We start from the raw sequence: 17,601 nt of genomic DNA, 5'->3' as shown, positions 1-17,601 counted from the left end.
TATACATTGTGTGGACACAATGCTTGATCACATCCTTATTGTGTTGTTAAGGGAATGGTTTTACTTCCTTAAAGGGGTTATCCAGGAAAAAACTTTTTTTTTTTTTTATACATCAACTGGCTCCAGAAAGTTAAACAGATTCGTAAATTACTTCTATTAAAAAAAAATCTTAATCCTTTCAGTACTTATGAGCTTCTGAAGTTAAGGTTGTTCTTTTCTGTCTAAGTCCGCTCTGATGACACATGTCTCGGGAAACGCCCAGTTTAGAAGCAAATCCCCATAGCAAACCTCTTCTAAACTGGGCGTTTCCCGAGACAGGTGTCCTCAGAGAGCACTTAGACAGAAAAGAACAACCTTAATTTCTGAAGCTCATAAGTACTGAAAGGATTAAGATTTTTTAATAGAAGTAATTTACAAATCTGTTTAACTTTCTGCCACCAGTGTATATATAAAAAAAAAGTTTTTTCCTGAAATACCCCTTTAACCCCTTAAGGACTCAGCTCATTTTGGCCTTAAGGACTCAGACAATTTAATTTTTACGTTTTCATTTTTTCCTCCTCGCCTTCTAAAAATCATAACTCTTTTATATTTTCATCCACAGACTAGTATGAGGGCTTGTTTTTTGCGCGACCAGTTGTCCTTTGTAATGACATCACTCATTATATCATAAAATGTATGGCGCAACCAAAAAACACTATTTTTGTGGGGAAATTAAAACGAAAAACGCAATTTTGCTAATTTTGGAAGGTTTTGTTTTCACGCCGTACAATTTATGGTAAAAATGACATGTGTTCTTTATTCTGAGGGTCAATACGATTAAAATGATTATATACTTTTATATTATTGTTGCACTTAAAAAAAAAAATCACAAACTTTTTAACCAAATTAGTACGTTTATAATCCCTTTATTTTGATGACCTCTAACTTTTTTATTTTTCCGTATAAGTGGCGGTATGGGGGCTCATTTTTTGCGCCATGATCTGTAATTTTTTTGATACCACATTTGCATATAAAAAACTTTTGATACATTTTTTATAATTTTTTTTTTTATAAAATGTATTAAAAAAGTAGGAATTTTGGACTTTTTTTTTTTTCGTTCACGCCGTTCACCGTACGGGATCATTAACATTTTATTTTAATAGTTCGGACATTTACGCACGCGGCGATACCAAATATGTCTATAAAAAATGTTTACGCTTATTGGGGGTAAAATAGGAAAAAACGGACGTTTTACTTTTTTATTGGGGGAGGGGATTTTTCACTTTTTTTTTACTTTTACTTTTACATTTTTTTACATTTTTTTTTACACATGAATAGTCCCCATAGGGGACTATTCATAGCAATACCATGATTGCTAATACTGATCTGTTCTATGTATAGGACATAGAACACATCAGTATTATCGGTCATCTCCTGCTCTGGTCTGCTCGATCTCAGACCAGAGCAGGAGATGCCGGGAGCCGCACGGAGGAAGGACCTCCGTGCGGCGTTATGAATGATCGGATCCCCGCAGCAGCGCTGCGGGCGATCCGATCGTTCATTTAAATCGCGAACTGCCGCAGATGCCGGGATCTGTATTGATCCCGGCACCTGAGGGGTTAATGGCGGACGCCCGCGATCAGCAGCCGGGATCAGCCGTGCATGACACGGGCATCGCTCCGATGCCCGCGGTTATGCTTAGGACGTAAATGTACGTCCTGGTGCGTTAAGTACCACCCCACCAGGACGTACATTTACGTCCTGCGTCCTTAAGGGGTTAAAGTTTTAAATACAAAAATGAAACTCAAGCCCTTATTTGCTTACTGTTATTCATGGGCATAAATCCCGCTAGGACTGTATCCGCCTTTTCCAGCCCACCGGAGCACCTGAAAGCTGAACTAATTTATGCATGATAAAGTCAGCAAACGCCGAGCCGCGAGGTTTGTGACAAATCGAATTACTGTAACGTCGCTCATCTCTAGAGACCATCCATGCAGTTGTTATGTGGTCCTAGGATAGGTCAACCAGGTCAAATGGCCCAAACCAGTTACTCCATGAGACATATGAGCCTTAGCAAGGGCTTCCATTCTCCACTTTGTGAGCTTTGGGTGGAAAGTGGGATCTGTAGCCATCACTAGAACAAAAGGTGTCCTGTTCTGATCTCTATACCCTTGTGCCTTTTTTGCTCACAGATTGCCTCATTCCCAAATGTCTCTGGACATGGACTCTTCTGTTTATGTTTGAATAGGACCCTTTATTGGTGAAGGACCTCCTAAATAAAAACTTCTCATTTGACTGGTGTGGCCTCAGGGGAAGTTAAAGGGGTTATTCAGGAATCGGAAAACAGAAATAATTTCTTTCAAAGACCGCTTCCTGTCTGTCTCCAGGTTGGGTGTGGTTCTGAAGCTCAGTTCCATTGAAGTGAGTGGAGCCAAGTTTTAATACCACTCTTAATCTGGAGACAGACATGGAGCGGTCTTTGAAAGAAATTAGGCCTGTTTTTTGATTCCTGGATAACCCCTTTAAAGGGGTACTCTGCCCCTAGACATCCTATCCCCTATCCAAAGGATAGGGGATAAGATGTCTGATCAAGGGGATCCCACCACTGGGGACCCCCTTGATGTCCCTGCTGCACCCGGCGATCATTTAGAGCATCAGGTGCAGTGCCGGAGGCTCCTGACGTCTAGGCCACTTCCTGCTTGTGACATCACGGCCATGCCCCCTCAAAGCAAGTCTATGGGAAGGGGCATGACGGCTGTCATGCCCCCTCCCATAGACTTGCATTGAAAGGGCTTGGCCGTGATGCCACGAGCAGGGCATGATCGTGATGTCACGACCCTCCGCCCCGCATAGCCAGTCATCCGGCAAGGACCAAAGTTCGCTCCGTGCACCGGATGTATGAGGTGCCGGGACCCACGCGGTCAGACATCTTATCCCCTATCCTTTGGATAGGGGATAAGATGTCTAAGGGGTGGAGTACCCCTTTAACCTAGCCTTCTTCTCCATGAAAGATATGAACTCACATTATCCATTTTTTTAAAATCTTTGCTGAGGCCACGTCTCCCTTCCAATCACTATAATGATAGTGTCCTATTCTGAGATCCCTGTCTATCTCCAAAAATGTTATAACTAACTATTGGATGGAGATGGATAGACCCTTCTGAGATGTTAGGATCTCTAACCGAAATGTCAGAAGAGATTGTGCTTGAATGTTTTTGGTGTGGAACCCACTACATGGATTTCATGAATGAAAACATCTGACCATGTGGTGTGGAGCCAAGACAGGTTAACCAGGTTATTTGGCCTCTATCTCCATGAGAGGTACTGTATGAGCCTAATCAGTTCTCCAAAACTCAAAATTTGAAAATGTATTGGAACCAGTCCATTGGTGAAACATTATTCATACATTCCCATAAGACTACTAAAGAAATGGGCTTCTCTACATTTTGCTTATTTTATTATAAGGGATAGGCATAAGGATATTTGTATTTCGTATACAAAGACTTCAAGTACCCTCCGAAAGTAGACATTGCCTAATAGTAAACTTCAGAGGCTCCCAATAAAAGAATTAGATTCCAAACAACAGGTAATGCAGGTCTGAGGCCGGTTCATACACAGGTCTTTATACACTGCAGTGATTGATGATAGGAGTGCCCTTGGCTCACCTACATGTCTTGTGATGCCAATGGATCCCGTGAACAGTTACATCAAGATGGCAAATAATATTCTTACTCTATTTTTCGTTTTGAAAGGAAAAAAAATGCACATTCAGACCATTGAACCCCAAAAAATCTTAAGGGGGTACTCTAAAGTATAGGGAATATGGTGTCTGATCTCCCTGCTGCACCCGCCCCACTCCCCACTCATGACGTCATGGTCATGCCCCCTCAATGCATGTCTTTGAGAGGGGGTGTGATGCCCCCTCCCAAAGACTTGCATTGAGGGGGATGGCCACGACGTCACAAGTGGGGCGTGACCGTGACATCCTGAGCCTCCGCTCTGCATCGCCAGGCATCCGGCACGGAGCAAAGTTCACTCCGTGTACCAGATGTCTGGGTTGTCACAGCCGAGATCACGGGGTGGCCCAGCGGTGGGGCCCCGTTATCAGACATCTTATCCCCTATCCTTTGGATAGGGGATAAGATGTTGTGGTGTCCCGGTATCGTATACTATACGTTACCTGTATAGAGGTCCCCATAGTCAGAGTCCCTAGGATGTCGGGGTCCCTCTTTTCTAGTCTTCCCCTTGTCACCTCTCACTTAGCCACTAGATATATAATAGTTCTCTCTGATAATTATACAGTTGTAAGTATAGAAAGTGTATATGGTGAATTATCTACCTGTTTGTAGCGTAACAGGACCTGCGGGTCATGTGATCGGGTAAAACTCTATGGTTTTGCTTGAGGACCTTAGGAGGTCCCAGTGACGTATGCATCCACCATGCATTGTAACGGTGGGTGACAGCTGAAACGGACCAATCCAAAACGGCCCTGCCCCTGTCCATATAAGGGAGCGGCGGACATTAAGCGCTCTTTTTCTTCATGGGCTGCTAATAGAGGAGGATCTGCACAGCTATCTTCAGCAGTGACCAGGCCCAAGCCTTGCGGCAACGGCCATCCATACAGAACTGTGAGTTATCTTAATCCCTGTTAACTTTGCGGGATCACCGGACCTAAATAGACCCCTAAATCCGGATGGATCTCTGCACAACTCCTAATTCTTGTTACGCTGAGCGCTCCGGGCCCCCTGCTGGCCTTGGAGCGCTCACAGCGTGTGTCCCCAGGCAGCGCTCCGGCGTCACAGCGTGTGCATCCCCACTCTCTAGGGCGCGCATGCACCGGGACTCTTAAAACTAAAGGACCAATGCACAGGTGATTGGTGCCTGGTCCAAAGTGGTTCATTAAGCGTTAAGCTTTGTGAGAGGGAGTGCCGTTGGACTTAATTAGGCCTCACCTGTGCACTGCCCATAAGTACCGTCTCCTCCCACAGCCTCCTGCCGGATCTTTGTTGCTTTTGTGCCTGAGAGAAAGCATTCCTTGTTCCTGTGTTACCCTGCCTGTTGCCGTTCACATTGCTACTGACTTCCGCCTGTGAACCTGAGCCGCCTGCCCTGACCATTTGCTACGTCTGACTATGCCTTTGCCTGATCCTCTTGTACCTTGCCATATCTCAGCAGCCAGAGAGGTTGAGTCGCTACTGGGTGGAACGACCTGGGGGTTACTTGCCGCAGCAAGTCCATCCCGCTTTACGGCGGGCTCTGGTGAAAACCAATAACTCCTTAGACTCCGTTCCCCTGGTACGGCCCACGTCATCACCTCTCTGGCACAGCGGATCCACCACCAGCCTCCGCTACCAGCCCGGATCCTGACAGTAAGATCCGGCCATGGATCCCGCTGAGGTGCCTTTGCCAAGTGTCGCTGACCTTACCACCATTGTGGCCCAGCAATCTCAGCAGATCGCTCAGCAAGGTCAACTGCTTAATCAGTTGTCCACCATGACGCAGCAACTTCTGACAGCCCAGCAGCCACCATCTCCACTGGCTGCTCTTATGCCACCCACTCAGCCTGCTTCCGTTTCCAGCACCAGATACCGCCTGTCCATGCCGGACAAATTTGATGGAGACTGCAAGCAGTGCCGTGGGTTCCTATCACAGCGTTCTCTTCACTTGGAGATGATGGCCGACCAGTTTCCTACTGAACGTGCCAAGGTGGCTTTTATAGTCAGTCTGTTTACCAGGAAGGCCCTGGCTTGGGCCACATCGCTTTTGGAACCGCAACGATCCAGCCACTGCTACTGCCCAGTCCTTCTGCCAAGAATTCTGGAGTGTTTTTGAGGAACCAGCGTGGGTTGCCTCAGCAGAGACTGCCTTGTTGACCCTGAATCAGGGAATACGTCATCTGTTTTCGCACTCTGGCCTCGGAACTGTCCTGGAATAATGAAGCGCTCTGTGCCACGTTCAAGAAAGGTCTGTCCAGTGACATAAAAGATAGGAGATAAGATGTCTGATCAAGGGGGTCCCACCACTGGGGACCCCCTTGATGTCCCTGCTGCACCCGGCGATCATTTAGAGCATCAGGTGCAGTGCCGGAGGCTCCTGACGTCTCGGCCACTTCCTGCTTGTGACATCACGGCCACGCCCCCTCAAAGCAAGTCTATGGGAAGGGGCATGACGGCTGTCACGCCCCCTCCCATAGACTTGCATTGAAAGGGCTTGGCCGTGATGCCACGAGCAGGGCATGATCGTGATGTCACGACCCTCCGCCCCACATCGCCAGTCATCCGGCACGGACCGAAGTTCGCTCCGTGCACCGGATGTCTGGGGTGCCGGGACCCCCACTGTCAGACATCTTATCCCCTATCCTTTGGATAGGGGATAAGACGTCTAAGGGGCGGAGTGCCCCTTTAACCTAGCCTTCTTCTCCATGAAAGATATGAACTCACATTATCCATTTTTTTATCTTTGCTGAGGCCACGTCTCCCTTCCAATCACTATAATGATGGTGTCCTATTCTGAGATCCCTGTCTATCTCCAAAAATGTTATAACTAACTATTGGATGGAGATGGATAGACCCTTCTGAGATGTTAGGATCTCTAACCGAAATGTCAGAGGAGATTGTGCTTGAATGTTTTTGGTGTGGAACCCACTACATGGACTTCATGAATGAAAACATCTGACCATGTGGTGTGGAGCCAAGACAGGTTAACCAGGTTATTTTGCCTCCATCTCCATGAGAGGTACTGTATGAGCCTAATAAGTTCTCCAAAACTCAAAATTTGAAAATGTGTTTGAACCAGTCCATTGGTGAAACATTCATACATTCCCATAAGACTACTAAAGAAATGGTCTTCTATGCATTTTGCTTATTTTATTATAAGGGATAGGCATAAGGATATTTGTATTTTGTATACAAAGACGTCAAGTACCCTCCGAGATTAGACATTGCCTAATAGTAAACTTCAGAGGCTCCCAATAAAAGAATTAGATTCCAAACAACAGGTAATGCAGGTCTGAGACTGGTTCATACACAGGTCTTTATACACTGCAGTGATTGATGATAGGAGTGCCCTCGGTTCACCTACATGTCTTATGATGCCAATGGATCCTGTGAACAGTTACGTCAAGATATCAAATAATATTCTTACTTCTTCCTTTCACTTTGAAAGGAAAAAAAAATGCACATTCAGACCATTGACCCCAAAAAACATCTTAAAGGGGTACTCTAAAGGATAGGGAATATGGTGTCTGATCTCTCTGCTGCACCTGGAGTGCAGCGCCATCGGCTCGTGACATCACAGCCCCTCAATGCATGTCTATGGGAGGGGGCGTGACGCCCCCTCCCATAGACTTGCATTGAGGGGGCATGGCCATGACATCACGAGTGGGGCGTGACCGTGACATCACGAGCCTCCTCCCCGCATCACCAGGCATCCGGCACGGAGCAAAGTTCACTCCGTGTACCGGATGTCTGGGGTGCTGCAGCCAAGATCGCGGGGGTCCCCAGTGGCGGGACCCCCGTTATCAGACATCTTATCCCCTATCCTTTGGATGGGGGATAAGATGTCTATGGGCGGAGTACCCCTTTAAGCCTCAGACTAAATTTAAACCTGAACCCTAAAACAAAAACTTCAGTCACAAACCTTTTGAAGTCTAGAAGTTTTGGCAAAGAAAGCCAATGAACCGGTTCCTTTTTGGATTATGGTATCCCTTTTTGCAATATCTAGGGATACCATAAGTACATTGGGGAGGATACATACATGTTCACACATAACCTAAGAATCAGCATGTTAAAATCAAAGGAGGACTATAAGAAGGACTAAATACACATTAGATCGTTATTGGGCCCACCAAAGTCAACAGATAATGCCAACTTTAACCCAACATGTTTGGCCAGCTTTATTGGGCATACAATAAATTGTATTATAGGAAAGTAAATTTTTCGATTTGGTGACACAATATTGCAAATGTCTAGTTATACCCCAGTAATAATGACCTTTGGGTGGGAAATGGCCCAGTAGAGTTTGGACCACCATATTTGTTGTTATTCTTTCACCATCTTCCTGATAATACTTGAGCCTCATTGTTTTTGTGAACTGAACACAGATGTCTGGAGGAAGGACCCAGGAGGTACAAAAAAACAAAAAAAAACTGTTACAGAGAGCAAAGTTTGTGTGTACACAGGAAGAAGCCCATTGTGTCACATCGGGAAGAAGTGACTCACAGAATGGCAAAAATAGTCCAATATTGTCTGAACATTAATTCCATTGAGACTTTTCTTCAGGAAATAGAAATTGAGCTCATGATGAGTAACTTTTGGGAATCTTTATTGTTGAAAGGGAATCTGTCATCAGTATCACCTGTAGGTACAAAATTACAGTGCCGGTGACACTGATTAAAACCATACTTACCGATCTTCTGTCCGTGGCTCCATTCACCGGCTTGGAAATAACCCCATACACCAAGCTCCTCATAACTATATCAAGAAGACCAGAGACTACAGAAGAATAGAGAAGATTGGTAAGTATGATTTTGTGAAGAGCACTATAACCCTGTACCAACAGGTTGTTGCGGGTGATACTGATGACATCAAATCTTGGCAAGAGGGGGCTGCTAGTACTACTACTTATATGGGGATATACTACTACCTGTAGGGGCTGCTACTACTACCCTAAAGCAGGCATAGGCAACCTTCAGCACTCCAGATGTTTTGGACTACATCTCCCATGATGCTTTGGCAGCAAACGTTTCAAATGTGGCCTAGTTTCAAACGTGGCCTAAAAACACATCTCTTCAGACAGGCCTATAACATTCTTTAATTGGCCTCAACATATCCCCACACGTCTTGTTTGAATAGTTATTGTGTAATATTATGTCTGATGCTTGTCTTTGTTTGTACCCCATAATTGTAAGCGCTGCGGAATCTGTAGGCGCTATATAAATAAACTATTATTATCATAGGACACGTAGTCGAAAACATCTGAAGTGCCAAAGGTTGTCTATACCTAACCTAAACCATGCTGTAACTACTACTTAACCGGGGCTGCTGCTACTACCTTAAGGGGGCTGCTACTACTACTACGACTACATAAAGGAGACTGTAACTACTACTACCTAAAGGGGTACGCTGCTACTATTTCTACTACTACTACTTAAAGGAGGACGCTGATACTACTGCTACCTGAAGGGGACTGTAACTACTATTACCAACAGGGGGCTTCAACTACTACTACCCATAGAGGGCTGCCACTAGTACTGTTACCTAAATGGGGCTGCTGCTGCTGCTACTACTACTACCTAAAGAGCGTGCTACAATTACTACTACTACCTAAAGGGGCTATTGTAAAAGATGTATGCAGAGAAAGAATTTTTAGGTAGTCAACATTCACTCTTACAGCTTTTTACTATGTTGTTATGTAACACCCAGGTAGAAACACTTTGATTAAACCCAATAAATACACTTAACTTACACTTTGATCAAGATGCCGTGTTCACTCTCAACTCTATTAATTGCATTATCATGTTACACCTAGGTAGAAAAAAATATATGTTCAGTTAAACAAAAAAAATACACGTAACTGACACTACGATGGTGATGCTGCAGTCAGTCACAATGCTTTAAACTTCGTTGTTGTGTTACACCTAGGTATAAAACACTTTGTTTGAGTAAACCTAGTAAATACACGTAACTTACACTGAGATGGAGATGCTGCCTTCAATCTCAACGCTTTTAACTGCATAGTTATGTTGCACCCAGGTAGACCTAGTAAACACATCTAAACACATGGTGGTGTCACATTCAATCCAAACGCTTTTAACTATTTTGTTACTTATGCAGGAAAAAATATATGTTCGATTAAACCCAGAAAATACAAGTAGCTGACATTTAGATGGTAATGCCGCATTCGATCTCAACACTTTTAACTGTGTTGTTATGCTTCACCCAGGTAGGAAAAGTATATTTTCAAGTAGACCCAGTAATTACATGTAACTGACGCTTAGAAGGCGAAGCTGCGTTAAATCATAACGCCTTTAACTCAGCTGTTATGTTACACCCTGGTAAATAAAAATATATGTAAGATTAAACCCAGAAAATACACGCTAATGGTCCTTAGATGGATCTCTCTTTGTTCTTTTTCTCTATCTGTGTCTCCCTCCTCTTTCTCTATCTGTCTCTCTCTCATTTTCTGTCTTTCACTGTCACTCTCTCTTCTTGCTCTGTGTGTGTATCTCTCTCTGTCTCTCTCTCTTTCTTTACCTCTGTCTCTCTCCTCATTCTCTGTCCATTTATCTCTGTCTCTCTCTCTCTCTCTCTCTCTCTACTTCTCTGTCTCTCTCAGTTTTTTTTCTCTGTCTTTCTGTCTCTCTCTTTCTCTATCTCTCTCCTCTTCTCTATCTCGGTGTCTCGCTCTCCTCTTTCTCTATCTGTCTCTCTCTGTCTACTTGTCTCTCTCTCCTTTCTCTCCCCTCTCTCTCTCTTCCTCTCCAAAATACTGGCTGCACACAATACATTTATCAGTGCCTAAAACTAACCCCTGTGCTCTGTCCTGTTGGCCAAATCATTGCATAACCAGGGGTCATGTGATAGTTGCAAGGTATGTTGGGCTACCCTGATCTCATCTCACTGCCCCAGTACTTCCTCCTTTCTTGTAGGCTCCAAAACACCACATGTTCCTCAAACCTTGTGCTATTATTGTGCAAAGTTTGAAAGTTCTGGGGGCCAGGGTCATCTCGAAAATCAAATCGAATGTGGGTTCGCAGGGCTCGCTCATCTCTAATCAAGTCTGAGGAAAGTGTTGAGCCCCATAAGTAAGAGCAGCATGGGTGGTGGCATTGTGGTTTTCGGACACAGCATTAAGTATTTGGCCTCTATAGATGAAAATTTTCATGACTACACAGACAACTGTGGTGGCGGGGTGTGTGATGAGGGCAGATGTTGTTACCCTAGGGGCAGGTGGCATTAACTCCTTGTATTGGTGACGTAGGGCATGTTTTAGCCTAAAACCAACCGAAGGTATACTGCTGGATCCTGGGCTAGGCACGGGGGCAATAAAGACTCCGACGTCAAGTTAAGGACAACGGTAGCTTTACTGAGTGACAGATGGTACAGTCTATACAGTGTAGCCAGGCCTATGGAGATGACCAGTGACTTCAGAGACCTTAAGGGCTTACTGGGACTTGTAGAAGGACTGGACAATTGAATGCAGACCACACTGACTTGACAGATGATAGGGACTGACTTGACTTGACTCATAAAGCTGTGACTTTATCTTACTTGACTTGATGGTGGCTGCAGGACTGGACTTTGAGGTCTCCAACACTCTGGACACACACACTAGACGACTGCACTGGACCTCAGCAGAAGAGAGAGAGGAGCTCCACCCAGGGCTTATATGGGGGAGACCAGCAGGGAGCCAATAGGTCACTCTTAGGGTCACTTGGTCACTGATACCTCCTGGGTAACAATCACATGACATGTCACATGGCATAACTCTTAAAGCAACATTACATTTTATAACACTTTACATGGTAAAACATATTTACAATGGGGAAACAAGTACAGGGGGCCTTAGGGACCCTGAAGGAGGCTGCCTGACAGGACAGCAGGAGCACGGGGTAACACCTCCCATACTGGGCCACCGCACAACTATGCTACACCCTACTAGAGATGTCACAGGCTGTCACCTGAGGTCGCTTTAGTAATAGGGAGTGAATAGGGAGGAAATACTTCTACCAGCGGATCATAAAGCAAAGTGTCAAACGGAGTAAAGTCCACGATATATTGTAAATGTCTGCAGCAATTCACAGGGATAAACAATGGAGGTTCACAGGTTCAACCCCTAAAGGGGGCACATGTACACCTTGCGCCCGCTCCTAGTCTATGAACCATGCTCAGGGTCTCTTACCTTAGGGTGGGTTCACACCACGTTTTTCAAGTACGGTTCCCATATACGTTTTCATTATAGAAAACGTATGGAACCATATTGAAAACAGTATACATTGACAAACAATTGAAAACCGAATGCACCCGGATACATTCGGTTGCGTACGGTTTGCTTGCAATACGTTTTTTTTCCCGTACTCAAAACCGCGATTGACCAAGGTTTTGTCTCCAGGTTAAAAACTGTATTGCAACCGCATACGTTTTTTTTTATTTTTTTTTTTTAACGTGGACGTCAATGGGAAACGCACATGTATACAGTTCCATACGGGAAACCGTATATGGTTTTTACTTTGCACCTGCGCATTTACATCCTAAAGTTAAAATGAAAAAAAAATTATTTGTTTTAAATAAAATTTTCAAAAACATTTTTTTTTTTAAATATAAAAACGGACGGAACCGTATGCACTTTTAAAAAACAGTATACGGTTTAAAAACGCATATGGTTTACATGGTCCCATAGGTTTCCATCCTTTTATTTTTTATTTTTTTGCCATATGGTTTTCTTTAGAAAAACTAATTGAAAACGTGGTGTGAACCAAGCCTTACTTGACTGCTCTCTGTCCTTTAAAGGGGTAGTCCAGTGGTGAAAAACTTATCCCCTATCCTAAGGATAGGGGATAAGTTTGAGATCGCGGGGGGTCCGACCGCTGGGGCCCCCTGCGATCTCTCTGTACGGGGGCCAGGCTCTCCGGCCAGATAGCGGGTGTCGACCCCCGCACGAAGCGGCGGCTGACACGCCCCCTCAATACATCTCTATGGCAGAGCCGGAGATTGCCAAAGGCAGCGCTTCGGCTCTGCCATAGAGTTGTATTGAGGGGGCGTGTCGGCCGCCGCTTCGTGCGGAGGTCGACACGCCCCCTTCCTGCGGGCTGTCGGGGCTCCGTACAGGAGATCGCAGGGGGCCCGGGCGGCCGGACGCCCGCGATCTGCAACTTATCCCCTATCCTTAGGATAGGGGATAAGTTGTTCACCACTGGGTCACCACTGGATATCTCCTTTAACTCTTCTTCACCAAGGAGGTGATAATTCACACCACTTGACGCTCTACAATACCCTAGATCAGTGGTCTCAAACTGTGGCCCTCCAGATGTTGCAAAACTTCAACTCCCAGAATGCCCGGACAGCCAACGGCTGTCCGGGCATGCTGGGAGTTGAAGTTTTGCAACATCTGGAGGGCCACAGTTTGAGACCACTGCCCTAGATGCAGGGTGATAGGAATTGTGATGTAACCCTCTCAGCTGTCCTAAAAACTAGGCCCGGCCTGAAGCCTGAAAAGGCCTAGAATGCAGTTAGGTACTTGTGCAGCTTCTCATCACTGACTGTTAAGAACCCTTTCACTTACTGTGGTCTCTGCTGGGCTCTGACTATGTGCCCAAAGCAACCAATCAGATAGCTTCTTTCATTTTTCACAGGCCTTTTCAAAAATGAAAGAAGCGATCTGATTGGTTGCTATTGGCAACTCAGCAACTTTCCCTCTGGACAGGAGTGGGAGTGACTTGTCCGACAACCACAACATAGCTCTTAGTTTTTCACACATGGGGGGAGATTCATCAAAACCTGTCCAGAGATAAAGTTGCTGAGTTGCCCATAGCAACCCATCAGATCGCTTCTTTCATTTTTGAAAAGGCCTCTGAAAAATGAAAGAAGCGATCTGATTGGTTGCTATGGGCAACTTAGCAACTGGACAGTTTTTGATAAATCTCCTCCATGGTGTTTCCATTTTGTTGAATAATGATACAGTGGCATCCGTTCTGTGTTGTTGTTCATCTGCTGTTGTATTTACCTAATTTTAGGACCTTCCAAGGACTGGATTCGTCTTGTTTGGTCCTGATACATAAAATCATAGGGGGAGATTTATCAAAACCTGTCCAGAGGAAAAGTTGCTGAGTTGTCCATGGCAACCAATCAGATCGCTTCTTTCATTTTTCAGAGGCCTTTTCAAAAATGAAAGAAGCGATCTGATTGGTTGCTATGGGCAACTGGGCAACTTTTCCTCTGGACAGGTTTTGATAAATCTCCCCCATAGAATCTAAAAAAGAGTGTACTCTCTTTTCCTCCTGACTGTATCTCATGGATAATGTACATGACTAGTGATGAGCAGTAGGGGCCATATTCAAATTCGCGATATTTCACTAATATATGGATGAATATTCGTCCTATGTTTGCGAAATTCGCATATTCGCTATGTTCGGTTTTTTTTTCCATGCAAAAATTCGTAATGAAATTCGCATAGTGCGCATGCGCAATTATATCTCACCTAAAAGAAGGGAGGGATCAGTGTCCAGTCTGGAAGTGCCGATATTCGCCTAAAAATTTGCATAGAAATTTGCATAAAAACTTTCATAAAAATAAAGATATACGTGGTAAAAATTAGCATTTCGAATATTCGCGCTCAACACTATACATGAAATTTCTTTAAAGGGATACTCCGTCCCAAGACATCTTATCCCCTATGCAAAGGATAGGCGATAAGATGTCTGATCACGGGAGGTCCAGCCACTGGCACCCCCTGCGATGTCCGAGCCGTCACCGTGGTGTTCTGAACATTTATATTCAGTAGGCCTTCTGTGTTCGTGACGTCATGCCACACCCCCTACATTTATGTCTATGGGAAGGGGCGTGACAGATGTAAAGCAGAAGTACACAGTTGTCACGCCCCCTCCCATAGACATGAATGGAGGGGGTGGGGCAAGATGTCACGAACACGAAAGTCAGAAGCCGGTGTTTGGAATGCGGGGGTGCCGGCACAGAGCTCGTGGGGGGTCCCTAACCCCTATGATCAGACATGTCATAGGATGTCTAGGGGAGGAGTACCCATTTATACAAAAAAATGTATCTTCCCTGGGTACCTCAGGATTATGGTGATGACTATTTTGCATGGATATCAGAAGATTCCACCGCGGTGACACCACCAGCACCTGCCTGAATTTGTTGTCACAGAGACCTTGAAATGTAATTTGCCTCCCTGTGTACCCAACTCAGTACGGCAAATATTGACTCGCTCGGATCGCACTTATGGTAATGCATGCCTATAATAACGTGTGGCAAACCAAACAAGCACCCGATGACCCCGTGAACCCAGTGACTTGGAGATGTGGGGGATAGATATGAAACGTTCCGGTGAATTCTCCTGTTAGGTTTCACTGCATGCCGCTGATGCTGTACTCTACGGGGAGATTTATCATTCAATTTGAAGCCGTTTCTGTGAATATTTGCAATGTCGCATGGGCCCCTTAGGCAAGTCTGTATGTGACTTTAACTCCGCAATCCTACAAAATAGTTCAAACACCCTTACTTAAAGGGGCACTCCACCCTTAGACATCTTATCTCCTATCCAAAGTATAGTGGAGAAGATGTCTGATCGTGGGGGGTTGATGTTCAGAACGCCAGCTTACTGTAGCCGTGGTCGGGATGTCACGCCCCCTCGATTCACGTCTATAGGAAGGGGTGTGACGGCCAACATGACCACGGCTGCCCGAAAATAAATGTTCAGAATGTTGCGCTGACTGGCCAGAGATCATGGGGTGGTTCCAGTGGCTGGATCCCCTTGCAATCAGACATTGTTACGCCGAGCGCTCCGGGTCCCTGCTCCTCCCCGGAGCGCTCGCGGCGTTCTCCTCTCTGCAGCGCCCCAGTCAGACCCGCTGACCGGGAGCGCTGCACTGATACTGCCGGCGGGGATGCGATTTGCATAGCGGGACGCGCCCGCTCGTGAATCGCATCCCAAGCTACTTACCTGTCCCGGTCCCCGGCTGCCACGTCCTGGCGCGCGTGCGCGCCAGCTCTCTAAGATTTAAAGGGCCAGTGCACCACTGATTGGTGCCTGGCCCAATCACTGTAATTAACTCCCACCTGCTCCAAGCCTTTATAACATCACTTCCCCTTCCCTGCATTGCCGGATCTTGTTGCCTTGTGCCAGTGAAAGCGTTTAGTGTTCCAGATCTTCTGCTGTTGCCCCTGACTACGACCCTTGCTGCCTGCCCTGACCTTCTGCTACGTCAGACCTTGCTCTTGCCTTGTCCTTCTGTACCGCGCCTGTCTTAGCAGTCAGAGAGGTTGAGCCGTTACCGGTGGATACGACCTGGTTGCTACCGCCGCAGCAAGACCATCCCGCTTTGCGGCGGGCTCTGGTGAATGCCAGTAGCAACTTAGAACCGGTCCACCGGTACGGTCCACGCCAATCCCTCTCTGGCACAGAGGATCCACCTCCAGCCTGCCGAATCCTGACAGACATCTTATCCCTTTTCCATTGGATAGGCAATAAGATGTCTAAGGGAGGAGTTCCCCTTTAAAGTGGCACTCCAGTGGAATTTTTTTTTTTTTTAAATCAACTGGTTCCAGAAAGTTAAACAAATTTGTAAATTAGAAGTGTAAGAAGAAACCGCACTCACCCGTAAATTTCAGTGCAGAAGGAAGTTTATTCTCTTAAAATGACAGAATGTCCATGGAACACAGTACCGCAGGTTGGCTCAGACTCTCGGAAGCGTTCTAACCGGTGTGACAGCTGTTTCACGGGTCTTAGCCCGCTTCGTCAGACCGTGGTGCCCACATCTCCTGTTAATTTATACTCCCTGCTGGGAGCCATGATTGGTCAGGACCGATCAACCAATCATGGCTCCCAGTGGGGAATATGAAATTACAGCACCCGTTCTGTCTGCCCAATCCTAGTACTGCAGAGTGGGTGTGTACTGCACTGTATTATATGTATATAAAAAAACAAAGTGAAAAAAAGAAAAAAATGTATAAATATGAAACAATAAATAAACGTGAAAAAAAATAAAACAAAAGTGAAAAAAATCATGTAAAGTGGTGTTCTGAAGTGATTTTTATTTTTGTAATTTTTTTTTTGTAATAGTATGATAAATATGTTGCATGTAAGCAAAACCAAAGCAAAAATAAATTATTTCAAAACTCACTTTCTAAAGACATCAATGATAAACAGCCCACTATGTTCAGGTAAATTAAGATATGAGATAGATAGATAGATATGAGATATATACAGTCATGGCCGGAAATGTTGGCACCCCAGAAATTTTTCTAGTAAATGAAGTATTTCTCACAGAAAAGGATTGCAGTAACACATGTTTTGCTATACACATGTTTATTCCCTTTGTGTGTATTGGAACTAAACCAAAAAAAGGGAGGAAAAAAAGCAAATTGGACATAATGTCACCAAACTCCAAAAATGTACCGGACAAAATTATTGGCACCCTTTCAAAATTGTTGAAAAATAAGATTGTTTCAAGCATGTGATGCTCCTTTATACTCACCTGGGGCAAGGAACAGGTGTGGGCAATATAAAAATCCCACCTGAAAGCAGATAAAAAGGAGAAGTTCACTTAGTCTTTGCATTGTGTGTCTGTGTGCGCCACACTAAGCATGGACAACAGAAAGAGGAGAAGAGAACTGTCTGAGGACTTGAGAACCAAAATTGTGGAAAAATATCAACAATCTCAAGGTTACAAGTCCATCTCCAGAGATCTAGATTTGCCTTTGTCCACAGTGCACAACATTATCAAGAAGTTTGCAGCCCATGGCACTGTAGCTAATCTCCCTGAGCGTGGACGGAAGAGAAAAATTGATGAAAGATGTCAATGCAGGATAGTCCGGATGGTGGATAAGCAGCCCCAAACAAGTTCCAAAGATATTCAAGTTGTCCTGCAAGCTCAGGGAGCATCAGTGT

General features: G+C 45.1%; 1 long non-coding RNA gene across 1 annotated transcript; it reads right to left on the bottom strand.

Moving 5' to 3' along the window:
• Positions 1 to 6,773: 6,773 nt before the first annotated feature.
• On the bottom strand, positions 6,774 to 9,835 carry LOC130358261 (uncharacterized). Its single transcript, XR_008889444.1, has 4 exons — positions 9,669 to 9,835; positions 9,445 to 9,503; positions 8,386 to 8,471; positions 6,774 to 7,082 (listed from the first exon to the last, which is right to left on the bottom strand). It is a non-coding gene; the product is annotated as an uncharacterized LOC130358261 (long non-coding RNA).
• Between the last annotated feature and the right edge of the window lie 7,766 nt (positions 9,836 to 17,601).

The sequence above is a fragment of the Hyla sarda genome, chromosome 2 (genome assembly GCF_029499605.1).
Source record: "Hyla sarda isolate aHylSar1 chromosome 2, aHylSar1.hap1, whole genome shotgun sequence".
Lineage (NCBI taxonomy): Eukaryota > Metazoa > Chordata > Amphibia > Anura > Hylidae > Hyla > Hyla sarda.
Note: the sequence above shows the minus strand (reverse complement) of the source record. Positions and strands in the feature narration are given on the sequence as shown.